Source organism: Macrotis lagotis, chromosome 1 (assembly GCF_037893015.1).
Source record: "Macrotis lagotis isolate mMagLag1 chromosome 1, bilby.v1.9.chrom.fasta, whole genome shotgun sequence".
Taxonomy (NCBI): domain Eukaryota; kingdom Metazoa; phylum Chordata; class Mammalia; order Peramelemorphia; family Peramelidae; genus Macrotis; species Macrotis lagotis.
The window spans coordinates 110,102,383-110,116,597 of NC_133658.1; positions in this window are offsets into that span (position 1 = coordinate 110,102,383).

Genomic DNA, 14,215 nt, shown 5'->3' on the forward strand with positions numbered 1-14,215 from the left:
AGGTTAGGAGTTCGAATATGGTCTCAGACACTTGACAGCTAGTCAAGTGACTAGTTGTGACTATTAAGTCACTTAATATACCATCTTTATATATAGGGAGGAAATGATTTCAGACAAAGGGATGTGGGTCTAGAGATCAGAGGCTTCAAGCAAGAGAAGATAAGGTATGTAGGGCCAGCCATAGTTAGAATTCCTGGTTTTAGGAAGGACCCAGGAAGGACACTCAAATCTTTGAGTAGGGGATTCATTAGTCAGGACCCCATCAAGGCTATAATTGGAATTTACTGAATTGAACTTGAGTTCCAATTAAGGTAAAATTACTATTTTAGATCATATGACTTTTAATTTATTTTCTCTTTTATATCTGATACCAGGATTGATCAGCAAAAGGAAATACTGGAGGGTCATTGTGTTCCTGGAGCTGGGAAAGCCAAATGGGCTTAAGCCTTCAGGTGACAGGGATGAGAAGTTGAAGGGACAGCTTTTTAGTATGATTTGAGGTTGGACCCTTTCTAACTTGATTTCCCAAATGCAACATTTGGAAAATGTCTCACTTGGCAGATTAAAATCTGGCTTAAGACATTTGATTACTCACGTGACCTCTGACATTCAAAAATTATCTATAAAGGAATTTTCCTTTGATGTTCTGGATCTTTATAGTAAGCCACTTTGAGCAAACCAGATAAAGAAGTTTTATGTCAATTGGATTTATTAGCCAGATTGGTTAAATGTGTGACTCTGGCACCTGCTGTCACCTATATGTTTAAATAAGGATTGAAATCCCTTAATTTTTATGTTAGAGGCGATATTTAAGTAAGAGGAAAAGGAAGCTTTTAGGACATAGAGATATGATCCTGTATAATTAATTTCAAGGCCTAGTTTAAGGAAAGGAATGTGAGTCAGATAAATATATCAGGGAAAAAACCCAATGGTATATTTGGAAATATTTTGGAAAAAAACAATTCAATTTGGTTAAGGATTGAGTCATTATTGTAATGAGAGAAAAAGGTTAAGATTGTTTTTAATTTTAAGTCACTTGCTGAATGCTTCTTGTACTAATTGTCAAATGTTTATGTTACAAGCTTAGCTTGTCAATTTTCAGTGAATTCACTTATATAGTTAAACAATTATGGACTTTTACTGTGTTAAGTAAAGTGTGTATGTCAACATGACAGTGAGTAAGACAAAATGTAAATTGTAATAAACTGAAGTTAAGAAGTTCTTTTACCAGAAGAGAAGGCCTCAACAAATCACATGAGATAGAGAGGACTTTTAGGAACAGATTCAGAAGATGCAGAAGGATATTGGGTATTTCCAGAGGAGAAGAGAAAGGAGGAGAAAGACTGAACCAATTCATCTCCACCACCTCATGCCTATGTGTATAGGTTTAGTCAGGGGATCTTCCCCTTTTTATACCTGCAAATTTCCCTTGATTCTGTAAGTGTGTTGCCCATACTTATGCCCTCTCCTTATAGATAATGTACCAACCAAGGGGTGAAGGTTTTGATGGAAAGGAGGAGAGGTAGAGTGAAGATGTATGTACTCTATTAAAAGAAAAAGATGTTGAGATTGTTGGATAACATAGTTATATCATGCATGAGTCTGTGTTTCCTATCAAGGGAGAGTCTAATCTCTGATTTAGAAAATGAGGTCTTAGGAGTGGTGGGAGGTTTTGCTGAAGGACACCACAATGTTTGCTCCTCTTTTACAAGTCCTTACTGGTTTGGTGACTGCTGCACATACAGCCTCAATCCCTGTTCCCCTGGGGGAGGAGAATTCAGTCAACGGAAATCATTGCCTGGTCTTTTGGTGTGGTGAGCTATTAGACTTGTGGTGGTCCACAGCAGTTTGAGAAGTAGCCCAGTTCAGCCAAGATTCTCAGTTCCTAGTCATATTCTGGTACAGAGGAGAAAAACACCGGAGGCATTTGACTGAGTCAGTTTAGAGTTACTATTATCTGTACCAACCCTGGACAGGATATTTTCTTGGGGAGGAGCAAATGTCTGTGGACTTCCTTCTGGAAGCAGGGTGCACATACTCAGGACTGTACAATTTACAGAGACAAAGGGAAATATGATTAAAGAAATAACTTCGCAGATGTTGAATGAGGTTTTGTCCTTTGCACCTTCTCAAGGAGGTTGCTGTTCACTACCCCATAATAAGGAGGGTGGGGAAAAAATATGGAGGTAAATATATCAATTAGATTGTTATCCTAGCCAATGACTGGCAAGAAGGGGGAGGAATAAACTTTTTAAACTGTATATAAGACCCAGCCTTGCCATAGTTCAGCACCCTTCTTTCCTAGAGAGAGGTGGTCCCTTTGTTAAGATGTCTTAATAAAAGTCATTTTAATCACTCTGAACTAAGTATTTACAAGCTAATGATAGCAGCTAAAATGCTATAAATTCTTAACCTTAATTTAAGAATTTAAGGTTAAGCTATAATTTTTGATTCTCCGGGCAAGAGCTGATGGGGAAATTGAGTGGTGGTGATCCAAAGAGCTCATAGATAAGGGCTCATTATGTGAAGAACTCACTACTGACCCTGGAGGTATGAAAGCTCAGGATTTTTATTCATAGGTTTGCAAAGTTCATCACAGGTCTGCCAAGTTCACAAAGTTTTTCTGGAGGGACAGCAAGTTACTTAAGGACAGGCTGAATAACAAAGGCCTAGGTGAGAATACCTGAGGGAAAGAGAGAAAGGAAATTGAGCTTAGACTCCAGTGAGTGAGTTCAACCTGGAAGGGAATGGGGGCCAAACTTTTATAGTCTTACCCACTTTCTATGCAAGGAAGAGATGGGGAAAAGCAGATTAAAGATCCCCTCTACATGACTGGGGTCAGGTACCCACTCTCTCTATGAGAGGCAAGAAGCTGGAGTAGAGGAATGTACTGAGGTTCCTTGTTTAATTTACATATAACAATTAAGGTACATTGAACAATTGGAGAGAATTTGCATCTCAGAGACCTCAAAAAGTATCAGACAGGCATAAAGAATATTTTCTTAATATTAGAAAACCTAGCAAGATACTTCTCTTTTAACAACATCATACATTAAGCCACTCCTTCATTCCTTCCTGGTACCTCCTGGTACCTCAGTTCTATTCATAATTCCACCTGACCCATTCTCCAAGAATTTCTTGGAAAAGGTCTCTCTTTCTATCTTCAAACTGCTGGATCCATGTTGATCTCAGCCCAGCCACTCATCTCATGGCTGATCTCTTTCCCCTTTCTCAACTGTCTTTAATGTTCTCACCAGCAAGCTTGTTAACTTTCTTCTTTGCTTAATTTCACTACTTCTATTGAAACTCATTTTCTTTATCTTTCTGCCTTCCTAAAGAGCTCTGTGAATTAACTTGTAACTTTTTTCAGGAACCCATTTATGCTTTTTCTTGCCCTCCTGAGTCAGAGAACCTTGTGATTTCTTCACTGATGAATGAACTCCTTCCACTGATCCTTGCAAGCCTCCTCCCCTGAACAATTCTCTGGGTTATTGCATGGTATTTTGGAAAGATGGGGGGGGGGGTGTAAATGACCTGTTGAAGGTTACTCTGCTAGTAAGTGATTGAGCCAGGGCTTTACAATAAACTGGATGAAATGGATTTGAATTTCAATTGGATTTGTGTATTGGGGTAATATCCTGTTTCCTCCTGTGGAAGTTAGGCTAGTTTCTCCTGGCATGTTTTTCATGATTATATCTTACATTCTTTCTTTTTGTAAAATTTAAGAAAAACACACTGTACTGTATTGTGATTTGGGAGAATATCAGCCTCAAAAATATTTTTTCTTTTCAAAAAATTAGGATGTTTGGCTTCTGATATTGTATTTAACTAGCTGTGTGATATATTCAGCAAGTTACTCAAATTCAAGGCTTCAATTTTCTTTTCTGTAATTTGACAAATGATCTAGATTAATGTAAAAGTCCCTCATATTTTTTTCTACATAATGAGCATTGTCACAATTCTAAAACCTTTAATTTTACATTTTTGGTCACTCTATATTCTAATTTATATACAGTAAATCTTTGTGTGATATCAGAGGCCAATCATTTACAATAGCAACAGTTGTTAGAATTCAGTAATAATTATCATTATTTAAAAAACTCTGGGGGCTGCTAGGTGGCGTAGTGGATAAAGCACCAGCCTTGGAGTCAGGAGTACCTGGGTTCAAATCCTGCCTCAGACACTTAATAATTACCTAGCTGTGTGGCCTTGGGCAAGCCACTTAATCCCATTTGCCTTGCAAAAAAAAAAACAACCTAAAAAAAACTCTGTATGCTAAATTCCAGGTATAAAACATGAGATTAGTCACCACTGACCCACTTTATACTGATAGTCATCAAAGAGATCTGTGTTGGATTTTCATCATCAATTTAATATTTTTGTTTTTTTGGCCATCTGGAAATTATGTTGAGCCTTTTAATGTTTCCTCTTGAATCTCATAAAATTGTATGCTACTTGTAGTTTTTTCTTTCAAGATTACATCTAGTTTCCTCTGAGTGAAATAGGAACAGAGAAAATGATTTTCTGTGTGTGATTTTATTAGCAGTTTTCAATGTATAAGCAATTACATGATTCTCCTTGGTACAACCAACCAACATTTATTTCCTACTATGAGACTTTTTTCTTACAATTTTAATCCTTAGCTTTCTAAAATGAGTCTTTTCCAATTATATCCTTATTACATTGTTCACACCAGAGGTATCGTCTGACAGAGATATGAAATAAATTCTATATGATAATGCTGATTAGACCAAATTGGAAACTGTTGCCTTAATACCAGCTGAGAAATCCTTTATCTTCTTTTCATTGATGTAACTTGGAGCACAATATAAACCTTCTACCTAAACCTTAGGATTCCACAAGGTGGAATCTTGCTCCTCTAAATTTTCATTCTGCTGAGCTCAACAAAAAATGTTGGTCTGTGAACTCTATGAATTATTTAAATTGTACATCTGAATAAGAATGATTTGTGGGCTTAAAGAATGAGGGGGATAAAAGCAATCAGAGAAAAAAAGCTTAAATTCACAATTTGAAAGAAATTCAAGTTGGATAAAAAGAATCCAAACTAAATGGATGTACTTAGTTATATAATGTAACAATCAATTTTTAAAATGCTATATGCAAATTTTATGTATCTGTAGCACCTGTGTTGTGAATGCTGCTATCAAGCCTGATACTATCTCAGAGTTAAAGTTTGGAAATGTCTCTTAACTTGGTTTTCTCAGTCTTATTTTTTTTTTTGGAGGTTTTTTGGATAGATAACTGACTTAGAAGCCATGAGAGACCTGATTCTAATCCTGTTTCTGGCACATTTCTGTATGACCTTTCTTAAGCCACTTAATCGATGCTTTCCTCAGTTTCCTTATTTGTAAGATGGGGGAGTTAGTAATAACACCTGTTTCCTTGGGTTGATTGTGAGGATAAAATGAGATATTTTAAAGCATTTTGTCAACCTTAAAGATCTATAGAAATGCTAGCCTGAGGAAGAGGAGAAGAGAAGGAGGAAGATCAGACTTGATGATAAGGAGGAGGATGACGGTGATTAGAATCATTTTTCATCTGCTGGTTGAGCCACTCCAGTGCTTGGCTGGGCTAGATCTCATAGGGCATAGTATCTCTGTTGGGTGGATTTTCCCAGACTCCCTCTACTGGGCTGCTCAACTGCCACAGGTGGGGTAAATCCTTCACTCCGTAGGGCTGATCCAGACTGTCAAAAAAAACAAAAACAAAAAACAAAAAGCAAAACTATTTTATGAAGTCCTAAAGGGCAAGAGCTCACACGGGGGTCAGAAGAAGCAATACTGAGACACCCTGAAGGTCTCACTGAAGAACTTTTTTATAGTCTTGCCCACATGCCAGGAGAAACTAGCCTAACTTCCACAGGAGGAAACAGGATATTACCCCAATACACAAATCCAATTGAAATTCAAATCCTTTTCATCCAATTTATTGTAAAGCCCTGGCTCAATCACTTACTAGCAGAGTAACCTTCAACAGGTCATTTACACCCCCCCCCCCCCCAATCTTTCCAAAATACCATGGAGTCTTCATTTGAAGAACTTTAGAATTGATTGTACGGCATGGGAGACACTGGCACAGGACCGCCCAGCACAGTGTGCCCTCATCGGTGGGGGCTGCAGTCTATGAGAAGGACAAAATTTAAACAGTTCTAAGGAAATGTGACATCTGTAAGTTTAGAGTAAACTCCATAGGTGTTCACATGGACTATTTGTGCCCAACCTGTGATAGAGCATTCTGAGCTCATATTGGTCTGATCAGCCACAGTCGGAGTCACTGTAATTTGTGTCAAACATTGTGATGTCATTTTGATCTTCTTTGATAACAAAGGACAAGAACCAACCAACCTTTTCTCAGAGTTCTCATTTACCGAAAGGTCCATTTATTTACTAGACTCAGACTGTGAGTAGGGATAAGATGCTGGGGATTTCATGACTAGTAGAGAACAGACTGTATTTTATGGCAGTTTCCCTAAAACAAACAATACAAAGGAATAAAACTATAAAATAGTATAAATGGCCTGAATAAAGTTCTGAGTAGTGTAATAAGAGAAATGAGAGGCTTTTTAAAAAATTTTTTTGCAAGGCACTGGGTTAAGTGGCTTGCCCAAGACCACACAGGTAGGTAATTATTAAGTGTCTGAGGCCGGATTTGAACTCAGGTACTCCTGACTCCAGGGCTGGTGCTCTATCCACTACACCACCTAGCCACCCCAAGAGGCTTTTTTCCAAAGCTTAAACAAGGATGTGTTGTAGAGTATTTTTCAGGTTAGTTTCCACTTAATTAAGGTTAGTTGCTGAGTCCACTGATTTTACTTTCAGCTGGTCTTTTTTTTTAAACAAACAAATTATATTCGGGATTAGAGATAATTAAAAGAGAAGGCACTAGAATTAAGGGGGATTTGGGAATGCTTCATGTAAAAGGAAGGATTTGGGGTAGCTAGGGGAAGCAAAGGATAGAGCACCGGCCCTGAAATCAGGAGTACCTGAGTTCAAATTTGACCTCAGACACTTAATAATTACCTAGCTGTGTGACCTTGGGCAAATCACTTAACTCCATTGCCTTGTAAAAATCAAAATGAAAAAAAAAAAGAAATAAAAAAAAAGAAAGGAAAGGATTTTAGCTGCTACTTGCCAGTAGCAAAAATGAGGGGGAGAATCCCAGACATGGGGGACAACGAGTTGGAAATTGGGAGATAGAGTCTCTGTGTGAGGATTAACAAGGAGTCCTCATCTTCTCTCCAGGTATACTGCAGACTCATCTCCATAGGACTTTCTCTACCAGGTATAGAGAGAGAGATGTTAAGTTCAGAATAAAAAAATTGAAATTATTATTAAAAAACATGGCGAGTTTGGTCAGAGAAAGGAGGATATATTTAGAAATGAAAATCCCATGTGAATCAAAGGAAAATAGAATATATCTGGTAAAGAAATAAATTATAATCTATTATATTAGAAATAAAGCATTGATTTAAAAGTCACCACACCAGTGTAATACAGTGAAGACTTTATGGCATTCTTGGTCCAAATTAGAATATTCCCACATTTCATTTATACCAATATTTCTAGAACATTCAACTATCCATTCAAATGACTGCAATAATTATTGCCTCAAGGAAAAATTTAAATGTTGATTGTAAGTTTTGTATCTGACTGTAATTACATTAAACATTTAAAATGTTGATTGTAGGTTTTGTTTCTGACCATAATCATTATTCTTATTCCTATAAGAATGTAATGTTATAATCTAATACATTCAAAAGGTGTTTTTATGCTAACAGTTATTCAAATCAGAGATTTAAAAAAATAGAGAATTCTTAATCAACACTGAGTGGAGGATTGACATAAGATGACTTCTAGACTCAACCTTCAATTTTGATTAAAATTAATGCAAATTTATTCCACTTGTAAGTTAATTTCATGAAGGAAAATAATTCACAATCTCTATACTTAGCTAGTAAGACTATGGCATAAATTCCAAAAAAATTCTTCTATCCTAATCTATTCAGACTAATCATTTTGAATTGATAAAACATAAAGAAAAGTAACAGGAAGACACGATCCTACTTTGCTTTCAAATACACACCAACAGATCAAAGAAATGTACTATGCCAAGTCTTTTAGATGGAAGCCCATTTTCTTAGGCTATTACAAGGGCATCCTGCTAACAAGGTTCAACACTAGATACAAAGACTTCATTCATTAATGCTGAGAAGTCTGGGGTTCCCCAAGGCAGGGATGGATGCTCAAGAAGAATCACAAGTATATTGAAAAGCGACTCAGAACAAGTTGTAGTTCATCTCATTTTTGCAGAGCAGCTCATAATTCTAGTGAAGCCTGGATAAGAAGGTACTGGTAGTTGCCAGCTTAGGAGCTTCCCAAACCCCCATTCATTACTCATTCTATACCATACAGCATTAAGGCTTACAGGGAATGGGTTTAAAAACAATTGGTCAGACCAGGGTAAAGGTTTCTTTCCTGACATTCAGTTTTACATACTTTTTAAAAATATGAGTTAAAAAAACCAAAACTCAAATATCCCCCAATATGTTGCAACAGACAAAAATAAATTTATTTTGTCCACTGATTTCTTTAAAGAAAGGGAAAAAAAGTGTTTTTTTCTTTTCTTGGGGCATAATATTAGGTTTTATATGTTGCTCATATTTTTATGGAAAAGAAAATCACAGTGGCACCCAAGACATAAACTAACATGTGATATGCCTTAATTTAAAATCTACTCTAGACTATGGCTAGCCTTCTAATTTTTCAATATTTAATTTCTCCTTCACTTCATTCCTACCTAAGGAATATATCAAAATATATTCATTAGTATTGCTTGAATTGGGGAGATTTTGTTCAAATTTCTTCTTATTAAAAAAAAAGGTCCACTTTGAACTAAGTCAATCATACTTCAGAAACAATTTTAAGCAAATTAAAATATTGATTGTGTACTACATGAAAGAGAGTATTTATTGTGGAAAACAGTCTCTTTTTCTGGAGGTGACAAGTATTCACTGTCCTAAAAAAAAAAAAAAAAAGTGAAATTGGAGGTTCAGATCTTAATAGAAAATCTTGAAGTAATTTGGAAGTAAGCCTGGAGGAGCCAGGCTCATTACCACCGGAAACATTTCTAGTTTGTTTTTTTTTTTCAATTCTGAGTTGGCAGGCAGAAGAGACTTTTTAAAGCTTTTAATCTCAGCCAAAATGGACTGATGCCCGAACCTATTCAGACTTTATTCAGGCTCTCTCAGCTATCTTCCAAGGTCTATAACTTGGTTTAAGGCAAAGAATTAAAACACAGTGACCCCAATTTACTCTCCTCACTGTATTAAGGAGTGTTTATTAGGTACTTATGCATTACATTATGCTAAATGATGGCTATTGTAAACGTCACTGGGTCAGAATTACAGAATCTCAAGTTGGAAGGACCTCAGAAGGGATTTATTTTTATAACCTGAGTAAGAATTCCATCTATATGTCGATGAAAGTATCTGACCTGGAACTGTCTCAGGTCCTTTTCCGTTCTTCTGCTCTACCATCTCATGTAGTGATCACATCACCTCAAATAAGTTCAATTATCATCTTTATGCAGATAATTCTCAGAACTGTATAACCTGCTCTAGTCTCTCTTCTGAGCTGTAGTCACACATCATCAATTGCCTCTCAGACATTTTAAGTTTATTTATTTTGAGTTTTACATGTTTCCCCTAATCTTGCTTCCCTCCCCCACCCCTCACAGAAGGCAGTCTGTTAGTCTTTACATTGTTTCCATGGTATACATTGATTTAAGTTGAATGTGATGAGAGAGAAATCATATCCTTGAGGAAAAAAAAATAAAGTATAAAAGATAGCAAAATTACATAATAAGATAATGGTTTTTTTGTTAATTAAAGGTATAGTTTTTGGTCTTTGTTCAAACTCCACAATTCTTTCTCTGGATACAGATGGTATTCTTCATTGCAGATAGCCCAAAATTGTACCTGATTGTTGCCCTGTTGGTATGAGCAAGTCCATTAAGATTGATCACCACTCCTATATTGCTGTTATGGTGTACAATGTTCTTCTGGTTCTGCTCATCTTGCTCAGCATTAATTCATGCAAATCCTTCCAGGCTTCCCTGAACTCTCATCCCTCCTAGTTTCTAATAGAACAATAGTGTTCCATCACATACATATACCAGAGTTTATTAAATCATTCTCCAACTGATGAACATTCACTCAATTTCCAATTCTTTGCCACCACAAACAGGGCTACTATGAATATTTTGATACAAGGGATGTTTTTACTCTTTTTCAGAATCTCTTCAGGATATAGACCCAGTAATGGTATTGCTGAATCAAGGGGTATGCACATTTTCGTTGCCTTTTGGGTGTAATTCCAAATTGCTTTATAGAAAGACTGGATGAATTCACAGCTCCACCAACAATGTATTAGTGTCCCAGATTTCCCACATCCCTTCCAACATTGATCATTGTCCTTTCTGGTGATATTGGCCAGTCTATCTCTCAGACATTTTGAATTGGATTGTTTCATAAGCATCTCAAGCTCATCAAGTTCAATATAGAATTCATACTCTCCTTCCTCCTCCCACTCTAATATTGCTTTCTTCTCAATTTTCCTATTGCTGTTAAAACACCCATGATTTTACCCAGCCTTGCAACTTGGACATCCTTGACCCTTCACTTATATTAACCCAAATAGCTAACATACATATGGACCACTGCAGCCTGCTGCCTCAAATATCTCCCCTCTCTATTTCATTCTCCACTCAGGAATTTAAGTGAAAAAGTAATAGTTCCACCATGCTTTGCCCTCATCAGATCTTAACTGGATTATGATGTTTAGTTCTGTGCACTACACTATAAGAATACAGATAAACTGGAGAGTGTCCAGAAAAGAGCAACACGAGGAGGACAAAGGCAGAGGTAAGTGCTTAACAACTGACACTTCAAAAATTGTTTTATATACTTTTTAAGTTGAATCTGTATTATGAACATTTTCTTCATCAGTTTCTTAAGTCTAGAAAATCAACAAAATAAATCAAATGGTAGTTTGTCAATTTTTAACAATTAGCTCTCAACAGCTGGTATGAACCGGTTCCAACACATACCAAAAGAACGTAAGTTCATGCCATATGACTACTGGATGAATTAACTGGGGATGTTTCATAAATGGAGAGAAGACTGAGAGAGGTCATGTTAATTGTCTTCAGTTCTCTGAAGGCTTGCTCTATTGAAGAAAGAATAGTCTTCTCAGGGGCAGCTAGGTGGCGTAGTGGATAAAGCACCGACCTTGGAGTCAGGAGTACCTGGGTTCAAATCTGATCTCAGACACTTAATAATTACCTAGCTGTGTGGCCTTGGGCAAGCCACTTAACCCCATTTGCCCTGCAAAAACCTAAAAAATAAAAAATAAAAAAAAGAATAGTCTTCTCTTTGGTCCTAGACAATGTTTGTCTTTCATCCTTAAAGAAAACCACAACATCAGGGAGGTGATGTCATGACAAGCATATGAACTGGATTTGGGTGGGAGGAATGCTGAGCTGGTGCAGGGGATAGAGTACTGGCCTTGCATTCAGGATGGGAGTTTGAATCTTGCCACTTACTAGCTGTGTGACCTTGAGCAAATCACTTAACTCTGATTGTCTTGCATCAGGACCATCTCCAGTCCTTCTGATTTATATCTGATCACTGGACCCAGACAGTTCCAGAGGAGAAAAGGGAGACTGGTGACTTTGTACAGCCTGCCCCCACTCAAATCCAATTCACTTGCATGTTATGGCATCACCTCCCTGATGTCAAGGTCCTTTTCAAGAAAGGACAAACAACAACAATAACAACAACCTGGAAAGAAAGGTGACTGTTATGGGCAGATGCTGTTCCAGAAACAACTGGAACAACACTGGGATTTCTTCCTTTTGGGGGGGGGGGGAAATTTCTGCTGGTACATATTTTTAAATGGAATTTAAACATTTAAAAATTCCATGGATGATTCTTCATTTCCTTACCTATCATACAGCACATATAAAAGCTAACTTGATCTAACAGAGAAAAGAGTAGGAGTCAGGATGACTTAGCATCAAGTAATACTTCGGTTAATTATTGTATAAACTGAAGCAAATCTCTATGTACCCTTGAATGAATTTAGTAAATCATAGACTAGTTGTGGTCCATGATAGTTTTTTAATGTCCTTTTGTACTCTTAAAAAATATGCTTAGAGTAGTGCATAACATTTATTTGGTACTTATAAAATTCTTTCAGCATAAGATTATAGACAACACATAAGTAACTATGCTCAGACAAGATATGTGTATAAATATACATATATGTACAAACACACATCTATATGTATATATTAATTGGAGATAATTTCAGAGGGAAAGTACAAAGGTTAAATAGGAAGGGGAAAGGTTTTTTGGTAGGAAATGAGATCCTGAGACATGATGCCAGTCATGGAGATGAGAAGGGATGGAGTTCTTGGAGATTTGTGGGATAGCCAGTGAAAATGATGGGAGATTGGGAAATCTGTTCTGTGAAAGGAGCAACAAATGTTCCAGTGTCACTGGATCATGATGAGTCTTCACTAAAGGATAGTAAGGTGTGAGAAAACTTGAAAAGGAGGAAGGTATCAGTAAGGTTAGGCAGCACTCTGAAAGTCAAACAGAGTTTTCTACTTGATCCTGGAGGAAAATAGGAGCTACTAGAATTTTGGAGGCAAATAGGGAGCCGTTAGAATTTATTGAGGCAGGTGTGAGACTTGTACTTTAGGAATAGCAATTGGGAGACCAACCAGAAGGCTTGCAGTGTTGGAGGCATGAGGGTTCATACAGAAGAGATGTTACAGAGGTAGAATTGAAAAGACTTGGAAACTACCTGGCCATGAAGGCAAAGACAGAGTGAGGAATCAAGGATAACACTTTTGTTTCCATCCTTCAGTTATATTGCCTAGAAGGTAATATATTTTTTTCTTATAAATTTTTTCTCACCAGGTTCAAAGGATGCTCTGGAATATTCTCAAAAATCAAAATCAGTCTAAAATAATCCCTGGGTGGCTCAGCTCTCAATCTTAGCCTAAACTAGGGAAATCTCTTCTTAAATGAATTCGTTTCCCTTCTCTCAGTCTGAAACTACAAAATTTTAGGCTCAACCAAAAGTCAGTTTATGACATTATTATTTATATGCTCCTGGAAAGGAAGGGAAAGGAGGTGATGACTAGATTTTAACAATTGTAACCAAATGCATGTTCTGACAGGACAGTGGTCCTCTCTGGCACACATCCTTCTTTTCTTTTCCTCCTCTCAGCTTCACTCGCACCCTTACCTTGCTTTCACCTCTCCAGATGGACAAGGGAAGCCCCTGGGGGCATTGTCCTTTCTGGTCATATCGGCCGGTCCACCTCTCGGACATTTGGAGTTGGAAATGTTGGGTATGAGGCAAAAGGTCCTTTCCTCCAGACCAGTGGAACCCCAAAACAGAGCTTTTCCCTGTCTGTTACGAGTTTAGCCCGAGGATGCTTTTCAGTAGAGTCCTTCAAAATCTCTGCCAGCAAACTAAAGTGTTGGTATGAACGGTCTCTGGGCCCTGCCCCCCTGGGGTCTTCACTTAGCTTTATTTTGCATGTGTTTTGTCTATGCACGCCCCAATGGGAAACAAGCCCTTTTAGGACAGTAGCAGTGTTTCCTTCTTGTCCCGGGCTCTCATCACCTGATTCAGCACCTGAGTGGTGGTTAGCGCTTAGCGCTTGCTGAGAGGACCCCAAAAGGGTTCAAGATGAAAGGCATCCGCTCGCAGAGAATGAACTGAAAATACAGGCAGGACTGCACTTTTCAGCCGCCTTCTTTCTTTGGGGGTGGGGGGTGGGGTGTTTTGCTCCACAAAATCACTAATATGGACATGTTTTATTAGATCTCCCAGGGATAGCGCTCGCTTGTCTTAGGAAGGGTTAGGGAGAGAGTTTGGAACTCAAAATGAATGTCAAAAATTGTTTTTTACATGGAATTGGGGGGAAATATTTAAAAAAATGCTCGCAGATTGCACCCCTTTTAAAAGCGATACAGAAAATCAGAAAAACAGGCTGCTAAGGAGTTTATTGGGAGCCCCCTCCCGCCGGGCGAGCCGCGCCCCCAAGACCAGAGTGCGCACGAGCCGGAGGAGGGGGCGTTCCCGGGGCGGGGCCCAGCCTTCCGTAGTGACGCACC